This window comes from Polyodon spathula, chromosome 4, assembly GCF_017654505.1.
Source record: "Polyodon spathula isolate WHYD16114869_AA chromosome 4, ASM1765450v1, whole genome shotgun sequence".
NCBI lineage: Eukaryota > Metazoa > Chordata > Actinopteri > Acipenseriformes > Polyodontidae > Polyodon > Polyodon spathula.
In genome coordinates this window covers 12196146-12209259 of record NC_054537.1, presented here as the reverse complement: position 1 = coordinate 12209259, position 13114 = coordinate 12196146, and the positions used below count along the sequence as shown (strand labels likewise).

Genomic DNA, 13114 nt, shown 5'->3' with positions numbered 1-13114 from the left:
AGTTTGGATATCTTGCCTCATATTCCTGATTATAGATGGGAAGTGTTAAAGACATTCAACACAATCGATACTAAAATCATAATAGCACCATGGTAGCTTAGTCAGCCATGCCTCTTATGGGTTAATTTAGTTTCATTTATTTACTTTGTGCTCGTAAGGCCAGCACAGGCACATCAGTTTTTAACCACTGATAATAATAACAATAATGAAATAATTACCATATAAATGTGTAAACCTTGTCCACGTTCAGTTTGCAAACGTTAACTGGCATAGTGAATAGGTTACAGCCCTTATTATCTCAAAGTATTTTCAGTTTCTCTCAGTCGGAGTTGTACCATTTAGTTTCTTTATGTACGGCAACCGTTTACACTGACCTTCTATTCTGACTGTGTTATTTTTGGACTCCATTCAATCAAATAGGAAATCTAGATATACTGTCATAGCCTCAGGGCCTTTGCCATACATTCACAAAACAATGACAGCACTATCTCATTGAGAAAGGAAAGGGCTTTAGGCCGGGCTTTGTGCTCAAAATTAACTCCAAACCAAAACATTCCAATATCATTTGCTCTGATAATGGTTACCATGTTTGACAGTGGCAAGTAATGCTTTCCTTATGTTGAAAACATACCTAAAACCACTATGGAATGACCAAATACATGTTTTAACCGAGTTGTTTCTGTGTTGCAGGGCATTTAGTTCCGCTGGAGGATAAATAATGAAACCAAACTTTCCCAAAATATTAATACAAAATAGGAATGAACATGCATTTTTCAAATTTCTAAGAGTTGTGTGCTCCTTCATTTACTAATATGCTGTGCGGAGATTCCTGTTACGTGTCAAATGCATGACCTCATAAACAGACTGAAATTACCTGGAGTAATGTTTTTGTAATTGCACGTTTTGTGTTGCATGACCTTATATTGTCTAGGATAGAATAGCCAGTAGTCCTGTGTAAGGGATAATGAACCACCTGGCTAAGCATACTTGACAACCCCCCCCCCCCCCTTCAATCGATTAATTTATTAACTCAGTGTTGCAGAATGATGAATGTAAGACTGCGTTAAGGCAGTGTGAGGGGACATGACATTTTATAGATTGAATAATTGCAATGACTGCAGACAGGCTTGACGCAGAAAGTTTGACGACACCTTGCTCCTATCAATTTATACAACTAACTTCTTTCAGTCGATATAAGCTCTGGGAAATTGGCATCAAATGACAATAAAGTAATAATGTATTTTTGTGCATCGTTGGACAAGAGAAGGACTGTCAGTCAGGACTGTGTTCCCTCATTATTTCACAATTTGATAATTCATGAATTGTGTTCGTTCTTTGTTAGCCCATATTGACAGTTCATTGTCATGTTGTGTACTTTACTGTAGAAAGACCCTTTACCAATTCTCTCTTTTCAGTATTCACAATGTTTTGATGTGTAAGTCAGATAGCGAAATAGAGAGGGAGCATTATATAAGTACGTGAAAAAATAAAATATACAGGTAATGTAATATTGGAAAAGTGTTTAAGATTTACCCTTAAAATGTCAGAACAAGGAAGTAGCCTCTGATATGTTTACCATGTTGGATGTGTACGTGTTGTAGACTTTTTATACACAATTGTGAGCTCAATAATTATTCTATGGGCTCAGTTCATTGTATTTATTTATTTTATTTTTATTGAGATTTATCAACAACAATGTTATAAAAACTATTCAATATTTGCTCTGGGTTTTTTTTTTTTTTTTTTTTTTTTGCATGGTATGTACCGGTATGTACCATTTTCTTAATGTACTTTTTATGAATATACAAAACAGTAACCCAACTGTACATTGTCCAGATGATCAGTGTAGAGCAGGGAAGGGCCAGAGTTCTACAGTAGAACAAGTTAATATCATAATGATATTGGACCTAATGGTACATCAGAACAGTGACGATAAGTCACTCTAATGAGTGTGACCCAGCTGGAGACATTTGAAGACCTAAAGAAAATGAATACATTGTCAGTCCTGCTGACCAAGACTTCAGTGACCTGGTGTTTGAAATACATGTAGTAAATACTTTGAGACACATTAGAAGTGTAACTGAATAATTACATTGCTGCCATTTCTTTATATTGACTTGTCAGTGATATCTGAAGCCAAACTGAAGGATAAAGAACAGCACAAGCAAGAGAATTACTTTATTTTTTATAGAAGCACACAAAGCCTCCTCTGAGTCCTTCAGTACTAGCTCAATTTGTTTTCCCTACAGAAGTACATGGGGTCAAATACCATACACCATACACCATTTGTAATACTGGCAGTATGCAAAAAGATAATCTGTGTTAACGTAATATACATTTATTTATATTAGGGCTTTTTAATTAATTTTGTGCCAACCAAATTAGGTAAACTGTCAAATAGTCTTCTATGTTTTTCCCTTTTACCACTTTAGAAAATACAAGAAGATAGCAGAAACTGTGGTTTGTAACAACTTCCTCAGGCACATTTCTTTGAAAAATAAACCCCAGCTGAAGGTTTAATCTACAGTAAAGCAGTGGCAACACAGCAACAGTTGTGATATTAAAAGACAGTTTGAAAACAAATTTTCTCATTCTATCACTCTATCCCCTAGACTGTAGTGATAAAAGAAATGCAGCCGAGGTATCATGATAGTGAAAGGGATTCTCAAATATTTATAACAAAAAAGGTACCATAAAAAATAAAGAAAAAAAAAACGTGAGGGATGTTTCTTCCACGTTATCAAATATTAGCGCGTGGGCATTGGCTTGGCTATATTTAAACCTAGATTCAATCACAGATTCAGATGCTTCTCCAAGGAAAGAAATAAGTAAAGTATGAATTAGCAGATCTAACCATGACTGATCCGGTTTTATGCCATAGCCGCCTGTTTTGGCGCCCACCATTGTCACATAATTCCCTATTTTTATTGCATCGTGGGTAATGTAGTTTCTATTTCGATGAAAGGCACCTTGAATGGGACTTGATGCCTTCTGGTAGATGATGTTTGTTTAGTTTCAAAACTACAAACCTCAATTTCTTTGATAATGGGAAAAACTATAATGAATTATTCATACATTATAAACACAATTATTCCTAACATTCTGATATAAATTGATAGCGCTTCCTTTCTCAAAGAAATGTTTGTTAAATTCGCTTCCTGTTTACACAGAAATGAATCATTGCCGAAGGTGAGCGCGTCAGTTGAAAACAAGCCCGGGTGGGTTTGTTGACAAGATCAAGCTGCAGTTGAACTATAAAGTGTACAACAACAGATGATTTTTTTGTGGTATTACCTTTATTTTTTATTTTACGAATCCCCACAGTAAATGGAATTTTCTACTCTGATTAGAAAATTAGGTAAGGAGACTTTCCTTTGGACCTCTAATATATTAATCTACACATATTAATGTCATATTAAAAGTCAAATTTTAGTCTGCAGTGTACGTGTAAAAATCGGTTATTTGTTAACTATGTTTTTGTCAGCATTTTCGTTTTGATACTGTGCATAATGATATTATCCCGTTTTTTGATACTATATATATATATATATATATATATATATATATATATATATATATATATATATATATATATATATAATATATAAACGAGACTGCATACGCATATTGTTCTTATGATATGCTGCTACTTCTGCTCTTGCATCAGATGCTTTTTCTTCTGCATTTGGGTCAGGATCCTGGGTTGTTAGCATAATTTAACATAATCAAGTAGTACAGTACTGTATTAAAAAAAAAAAAAAATAGTATAAAAAATAGTAACGGTTCTGTTCTACCCAGTAACCAACACCATGGCAACTGAGAGCGTGCACGTGACCAGAAATAATGCACTGTAGAACTGCTGTTGCAATTACCGATTTAGTTATAACGGAAATTAACATTAAATATGCAGCTGTTAGTGAAGCCACAATTCCAGTCCATCAGGTTTAGCCTAGCTTGAATAATTTTCGATTCTTTAAACATTTGATTTAGACAATCAAGTGGTGATAAATATTGGGTTTTTAAAAGATTACAAAATAATAATAATAATAATAATAATAATAATAATAATAATAATAATAATAATGTACATAACCCCCTTTAAAGGAATAGTATCATTATTAAGATAGAATAGCCTGAGACCACTGTAGTATTTATGAAAATGTTGAACAACTCTTCTTACCTGGGACAAATGTTATGGACAGATTATACACTTGCCTTTCCCACCAGGGCAGCTGTGTCATCTTTGAGATCAAACTAAAGACAGTTAAATAATTAGCAGATTGTGCAGGGTGTAAAATAATAACAATAACATGCATCTCTTGCCAGATTAAAGCTAAATTAAGTTTTGGATTTTGTTTTTTAAACATGTTAGAAGCTGTGTATGCAACTAAACCTCATTCTAATGCTATTGGGAACAATTAGGTCCCAATTAGGTCTTGAAATGTTTTTGTATTTTGATGTTGGCACTTAATACAAATGAAACTGTATGCAATCAGTTTTTCCTTTTGTGGCAGGTCACCAACTGATGGAAATTAGACAGCGAGCTCTTAGGAATATAATGTGTAAGCTGGACCATAGCTTGATTTCAGTACCTGACCTTGTACAAGAAAAAAAGCTGTTTGTTTGTCTGCTTGAGTCGATTAATTTTCCAGAAGTACCAATGCAAGGAGAAGTGCTGGAGTTATTTTGTCATTTAGTGAAAGTAAGTTTACCTTTTAGAAAATAGACCGTTTGCAAAAATGAAAAAGTGTTTTTTTTTATACTATTGATTCCTTAGTTCTGTAAAATGTTTTTAATAAAATTCAGCTGTGACTTAATTTGGTTTTTACATCAGGTCTAAACTTACTTTAATATTCTAAGCACTGCCAATTTATTGGTCTAATGCAGCACACTTACTGGTTTATTTTAGACTTAAAACAAAACATTATTAGAGTTTATTAACATCACATCTAATTAACATGTTGCCTAATAAATTCATTTGAAATGTTATTTAATTGTAACATACATTATACATCATAAGTTATTCTGCTGTATATTCAGCATTTAAGTTGCATAGTTTCAGAAACAAACACTTACCAATATAGAGCAAGTAATGTTCCTAATGGAGGACATTTATGATTTGTTTGAGAAAGCAGTTCAATAGAGACCCTCTCATTGCTGCACAGGGTAGGGTGGTGCAGGAAGTCATCTAAATTTACTCAGCTGCCCTTGTGCATCTTGACGTATGTGAAAATGACTTATGGGAAGCCAAAATAGTCTCCTATCACCCTTTAATACATATTGTTCAAGTTGTGACTAACCTGCTGAAAACTGGACAGTGATCAAGTACACTCACAGACCCACGTTTTGGTAGTCCCAGTCAACAGCTCCCTCGATTTTTATACAGTATCATCATACATCTAACCTTAATTTGTTTGATGAGCAAATAGAAACCAAACTACAAATATGCTTTAAATGTTACCATTTCATGTAGTTCAGAGTTTTTACTCTCAATGTAAAAAAGTGCAAGGTTTACAAAAAAAAAAGTAATTTTTAAACACACACGTGAATTGTTGCAAATGACCTTACAGGGCTTTAGTTTGTGTATATCCAGAGCAGTCTAATTTAGACCACAAAATTACTCTATTTAATTGATTAATTCTTAGGCCTAAGGTCAGTGATATTATTATTATACAGACAGACTTTTTCCACTCAGATGTGGTAATTAACTAATACCACCTTAGAAATACTGCACCTTCATAAAATGGGGGCCTACAAGTTTTTAAATTTAAGAAAAATAGTTACTTTAAGGTTTTTGAAACCCCCTTTTACCTGCCTGTTTCAGTCTGTTTAAAGGATGTTCTATATGATTTAGATATTAACTCCAGATACATTATTTAGAGGACCTTTGGACTAAATCTGGACAGAATTGCAACAGAGGTTTTTAAAGAATAATATGAATATAGTTATTTTTTTCTTTTTTTCAAAGCATCCCTCTGCAGCACACCTATTAGGAGAGGTAGGAGCAGTAGAGTTTCTCACTCAGCTGCGTCCTATTGTTGAGCCTAAGTGGCAAGCTACCATTGATGGAATCTTGGATGGGTTGTTTCAGCTTCCAGAAATCCCTCCAGATTTTCCAGAAATCTCCTTCCATGGAAAGTCAGCAGCATTAACGAAACAAAAAGGTATCATTCTACTCAAATAATATTCAGAACCGAGTACACTTTGTCACGCAGCTTGTGTCATTCTCTAGTTCAAGTAAAAAAAAAAAAAGAAGACAAGTTAAAGTTTTTCAGCATCTGTTTGTCTTATTGCACTTCATAGCAATGCCACCTATCCAAGCTGAAGATGAAACACCCTTGGTTGGATACTTCCAAAACATAACCACAAGACCATTAGAAATTCCTCCTCGGAGAATAGCAGGTAGGTACAGCAGAACTGCAATTGTCCTGGAACTTGTGTTCGATACAGTGTGTTCCGTATTACTGCTTGCAGCATGTATTTGTGTGTTGAAGTTTACCAGCCCTCCCAGAATGCTCATTACTTCCCAAGTGGGACAGCATGCCATTTGATTATCATAGTTGTTTGGTGGAAAAAATAAATGTCTTTGACCTTGTTGTATTTAATTTTAATATTAGTGTTTGTCCGTATATGGACACCCTGTTGGACCTTCTTGCATACATATCTGTCTATCTATCTATCTGTCTATCTACTGTCTATTTTCCTCCCTTTTGTTTCCAGTTCCCTGAGGAGTAATAATCACAGAGATTTTTCTCCAGCGACCAAAGATTATTCAGGTAGGACAAATTGCTGGTTAAACGGGAGAATGCGTTGCTTCATGAAATAATCCCATGTACCTTTTATTTATTTATTTATTTATTTTTAAATCTATTGCCACGGTCTTATTTTACCTATTGTGCTGCAGTTTGTATGTATTTTATTGTTTTGTATTTATTTAGTATTTTGTCTTTTACATCCACAATAATGAAACTCTTAATTGTGTGTTTTGCTGTAGAATCTTCTAAACCTACTTAAGCTAAATACTGGCAGGGACAGTGCTAGTTATTTGACATTGCAAGCTGTTTCCTGCCTGCGCCAACTGTGTACAAACCTCAGGAGCAGGCTCAGCTTTCACAGAGACCCTAGTTTCTACTCAGCCAAACAAGGTAAGCACTTCATATATATATGCATGATAATATAAATATAAGTTTATGTAAAATAATGTTAATTAGAATTAATATAGATTTAAAGATACAAGTAAAAGTGATGTCTCATATAGAACACCATTACATCATGTAAGAATAAATCATGGATTTGAATATAAACAATAACAAGTAGTTGTCATGCCGTCAAACACCTATAAATACCTCCAATGTTTTGATTCAAACACAGGCTCCCTTGAGAAAGATATATACAACATATTTGACTGGTGTTCTTCATTGGAACATGTGACAGGCTGGTCGGGGTAAGGAGACTTTGTCAGGAAGTGCAGGGAAAATAAAAGACTGTAAACAAAATACACAAAACAAAAGGCACGATGGCCACATAAAAAGAACAAACACAAAACACTATTAACAACATGTTATAAACACAAAATGTACACCAATAAACCTCTCACACTCACACACACACAGGTCTTTTCACTCTCACAAACACTCCCTTTTATACAGGTGCTGCAGCTAATTGGGCAATTCGCACCTCATCAATTTACAATTGGTAAAGTTTGATTGATACTCTTTTCGTTTGCTATAATTTTCCTTAGCTTGGATATCTCTGCCCTAGTGGTATTTGGTTAGAAGCAAAGAAACAATTGAAAATGTTCACAATTAACAGATTTCATGATGTTTAAATAAAGAAACTGAGTAAGCTCCAAAGCAAATAGGTTACTCTAAAATGTGAGTGATTTATTTCAATATTTTGTGAGCCCCCAAAAAATAAACATTGAAAAGGAACAAGCCTATTCAAAAGAGTGGCTCCCATTTGGAATTGTAAAAGACAATTCCACGTTTTCCTGATGAAATTAACGTTTTAGAAATGCTCTATGATTTTTGTCTGTTAGTGTATAAAACACTTTTCTACATAATAGGTAGTTCTGTGTTTGGTGTGCATACAATAAAAAAAAAAAAATTGTGGTATAACTTTCAGCTATTTTAAATAAGCTTATTTTTTCACTTCAACTAGATGTCGTTTCCCAGAATTCATCAGTGTCCTACTCACAGGAAACAAGAGGAACCCAGCATTCTCCTGAAAGTAGCAGTCCGAGACCGTCTGTGATTGGACGAACCGGGGAGCAGGCCAGGGGGGATGGTCAGGATGGGGATGCTGCATCTTCCAGGTACACTAATATTGAAATTCGCATTTATACCATGTTTAATAAATTTTCCTGGCTACTGAACTGATATAGTATACTGTCATTCTGTATATACATGAGCCAGCTTTAATACAGATATACTGAAGCCATCCTTGTACCCTGAGTTTTCAGTCTATCACAGTACTAATACTAAGCCCCCAAAAAGCATATTATTTAGTATTTAGTGCTTACTGCTGTTAGATCATGGAAATAGACTAGTTAAAGGGTTTCAGTACACTTTACTGATTTTTTAAAATTTTTATATGGTGTTTGTCATAATTATTTAATATACATTTTTCAGTGGAAGCAGTTCTCAGGGAGCCAACTCTAGGCTGCCTACCCAATCTCCTTTAGACACAGCCCACCTTGACTTACCGGAGATGGAAAATGAGGGTGTTTTAGAACTGCAGTTCCAGCAGCTTGGTCTAGCCCAGTTCTGTGTGGCAGTGCTAGAACATGCCTTACCACTTTTCAGAACAGGTACATTTATTTATTTTTTTTTAACCTTTTAGCATTTTACCACATGACCAAATAAGAGTATGTATCAAGCTGTTGCCTGTATTGACAGCAGAGATATATTTTGTTAATTGCAGTAACACATATTTTTTTAAATTTTTTTTTAGAAAGCATGAAGGTTTTCTTGCGTGTTCTTGAACTTCTGTCTGAGAATATACTGCTCCTTAAAGACAACGTATCTGAAGAGGTCTGGGTTGATGACAGCATAATTGGATGGGAACTAGTAAGTTAATACATCCCTGAATATGTAATTTGGCACCAATAGTTATTCAGATGATTAGCTTAAGTTTCAGTATCCATAGTGTTCCCACTATGACTTCAATACATAAAAAATTACAATGTAAAGAATGAGTTCTGTTGAACTGAGTTGTCAATTTAATAATTTATATTGCTATTCATAAGGCATAAAGCAGACTACACTTTGAGCAGAAATTTCTTGTTTTTTTTACATAACGTACAATCTGTAAATGTGTATTTTTGATTATTATATATATTATTTTATATATTTTTAAATATACAGTTACTGGAGCAGTTTTTAATATTTTTCTTTTCCAGAAAGAGAAACTGTTGTCATCTTTGGATTCTTTGGGAGACACCTTATTTTACCACCTTAGCAACAGCTCCTCTGATCAGTCAGAGCCCATACTAGTAAACCACCGACTGGCATATACTGGTACTGCCATTTTTACTATCCGACTGCTGCAGATACTCGTACCTGTGGAAAAGGTCAGCCGATTTAGCTTATATAGTGAACTTCGAACCAGATTCTACATTTTGTGTAATTTTTGTCATATTCTAGTGTTTTTCCCCTTATATTTTAGGCCAGTGAAGTTTTGCCTGAGAGTATGGGGGCTGCCCTATTTCACTTAAGTTTAGATCTGCCCTTCAGCATGGCTTTTCAAAGTATCCATGAGTCTGCTGCTGCTTACTTGGAACTACTCAATTCAGAAAATTACAGAGAGATTAAAGAGCACAACTCGGGCTGTCCATTAAATAGAGTGTACCTGCGCCTTTTTAAAGGAGGTAAAAATGGAGGTATGTTGAAATTGAATAATAATAAATGCCTTGCAAGGTTATAAATAGTACGTTTCTATATGAAAGTGGGATTTCATTCCTTTCCATTAGTTTCACTAGCATACAAAGTGCAGGGTTTGAAATTAATAGTGGCCCAATGGCCTGAAGACACCAAATATTTTTGGTCCTCAAAAAGTTAATTTCCAACCCTGAGCATAATTGACAATCATAATTTGGCAATCATAATGTATTTCTTTCTTTTCTAAATTATATTATTTGCTATAATAATGCATGGTTACTTTTAAGTGACAGTTAAGCATTTTCTGAGAGAAATGTATGCATGTCAAACAGCATGCTGGTGATGTAGTGACATCACTGTATGTATGTGTCTTGAGTGTTGATGGTGCATGGGGTCAGGCACTGGATATTGAAATACTTTCTGAACAATCTTTTTTTTTTTTTTTTCACAGGGCAAAAAAAATCTTGTCAAGCTGTTGGAGCTGGCAGACCTGGCAGTAGGCAGCCTTTTATACCATCAACATTTACCACTCCTCAAGGAAATCACTGGCCTCTGTTCACACATGTAATGTATCATTGCTCTGAAAATGTACTATTTTTTCTTTTATAACACATATTCCTATGAAATACGGGAATCAGTGGAGAAGCTGCAATGAACTGCAGAGCTAGGTTGGGTAGAGATTAGCAGAATGTTATGTCTTAAGAAATTAAAAAAAATGACAGTGTGTTTGTTTCTAGTGAATATATGCGCTTAATATGTTGGTTGATATGCTTCTGTTTTTGTTATCTTTGTAGCTGGAAGTCTGCACAGGCCAGTCCCATACTGCAAGCTGAAAGCTAGAAGTGCTTTCTCAAGTTGCTGTCCCACCCTCTCCTGGCTGTTAAAGTGGAAACATATACCCGCTCTCTTAATATTGTAAAGGTTAGGAAATGTACAGCATTTATTATCTCAGTATTCCATGTAAACAATAACAGCAAGCATCTCTGTGTTGTCTCAGTTCTTCTTGGTGTTGCAGACTTTTGATTGCCATGACCTAGGTTCTAATCTGCTGACAGCACTTGGTCTGTCTAACTTTAGCCTTTTCTTCTTCATTTAGTGTCTCAATCAATACTTGCCTTTAGCTTAAGTTTGAAAGAAACAAACATTTAAAATGATAAAAAGCCACACTATTCAGATTCATTGGTGGTCCCACATTTCTGCACACTACTGTATATCCACTATATGCACATTTTTAAACGATCAGACAGATACCCCCAGACAAAGTTAAACCAGTGCTTCTCTAGACCGCTAACCAAGATCATGCAGCAGTCTCTTGACACAGGGGTTGTACCGACAGACTGGAAAATTGCAAACGTAATACCGATCCACAAAAAGGGAAACAAAACTGAACCAGGTAACTACAGACCAGTAAGCCTGACTTCTATTATATGTAAACTTATGGAAACTATAATAAGATCCAAAATGGAAAATTACCTATATGGTAACAGGGTACTGGGAGACAGTCAACATGGTTTTAGGAAAGGGAGATCGTGCCTAACTAACTTGCTTGATTTTTTTGAGGATGCAACATCGATAATGGATAATTGCAAAGCATATGACATGGTTTATTTATTATTTCCAGAAAGCTTTTGACAAAGTCCCGCACAAAAGATTAATTCTCAAACTGAACGCAGTTGGGATTCAAGGAAACACATGTACATGGATTAGGGAGTGGTTAACATGTAGAAAACAGAAAGTACTGATTAGAGGAAAAACCTCAGAATGGAGTGTGGTAACCAGTGGTGTACCACAGGGATCAGTATTAGGTCCTCTGCTATTCCTAATCTACATTAATGATTTAGATTCTGGTATAGTAAGCAAACTTGTTAAATTTGCAGACGACACAAAAGTAGGAGGAGTGGCAAACACTGTTGCAGCAGCAAAGGTCATTCAAAATGATCTAGACAGATTCAGAACTGGGCAGATACATGGCAAATGACATTTAATAGAGAAAAGTGTAAGGTACTGCACGCAGGAAATAAAAATGTGCATTATAAATATCATATGGGAGATATTGAAATTGGAGAAGGAATCTATGAAAAAGACCTAGGAGTTTTTTGTTGACTCAGAAATGTCTTCATCTAGGCAATGTGGGGAAGCTATAAAAAAGGCTAACAAGATACTCGGATACATTGTGAAAAGTGTTGAATTTAAATCAAGGGAAGTAATGTTAAAACTGTACAATGCACTTGTAAGACCTCATCTTGAATATTGTGTGCAGTTCTGGTCACCTCGCTATAAAAAAGATATTGCTGCTCTAGAAAGAGTGCAAAGAAGAGCGACCAGAATTATTCCAGGTTTAAAAGGCATGTCATATGCAGACAGGCTAAAAGAATTGAATCTGTTCAGTCTTGAACAAAGAAGACTACGTGGCGACCTAATTCAAGCATTCAAAATTCTAAAAGGTATTGACAATGTCGACCCAAGGGACTTTTTCAGCCTGAAAAAAGAAACAAGGACCAGGGGTCACAAATGGAGTTTAGAAAAAGGGGCATTCAGAACAGAAAATAGGAGACACTTTTTTACACAGAGAATTGTGAGGGTCTGGAATCAACTCCCCAGTAATGTTGTTGAAGCTGACACCCTGGGATCCTTCAAGAAGCTGCTTGATGAGATTTGGGATCAATAAGCTACTAACAACCAAACGAGCAAGATGGGCCGAATGGCCTCCTCTCGTTTGTAAACTTTCTTATGTTCTTATGTTCTTATGTTGCCTTACAAGATCGACACATGACTGTAGACACATGACAGACAGATCCACAAACAGGGTTTCTCTGCTGTGTTGCTCTTAATAACGTGTGCTAAACAATGTCCTTTTTCAAGTGTAATCATACTTGAATTAACAGCTCTCTAGATATTTGTAAAAATGTCTGTGACATACAGACAGACTCAAATAGTCATACAGTGTGCCTACATATACTCCCAGATTATTATACAGTACACTGCATAACTCTAATGAAATAGAGAAAGACATTCAGATGGACAGATATTATTCCCTGATATTACATTATATTACTTGTGCTAAAGAATGCCCTTAACAAGGTTTTCTTGATACAGAGAAAAGTGGTGTTGGGCAGACAGACAGACAGCCCTCATACACCCCAAAATTATGAAACAGTCCTCTAGATATATTCAAAACAGTATATATGCCCACCTGCACTATATCCCCTGGCAAGGATGTGCATCTTCAGTTAGGG

General features: G+C 35.3%; 1 long non-coding RNA gene and 1 pseudogene across 1 annotated transcript; both read left to right on the top strand.

Annotated features, from left to right (window-relative positions):
• Positions 1-5993: 5993 nt before the first annotated feature.
• Positions 5994-7476, top strand: LOC121314185. Its single transcript, XR_005950082.1, has 5 exons — positions 5994-6164; positions 6304-6402; positions 6721-6776; positions 6995-7145; positions 7372-7476. It is a non-coding gene; the product is annotated as an uncharacterized LOC121314185 (long non-coding RNA).
• Positions 7477-8120: 644 nt separating this feature from the next.
• Positions 8121-13114, top strand: part of LOC121313763 — a 51625-nt pseudogene continuing 46631 nt past the window's right edge.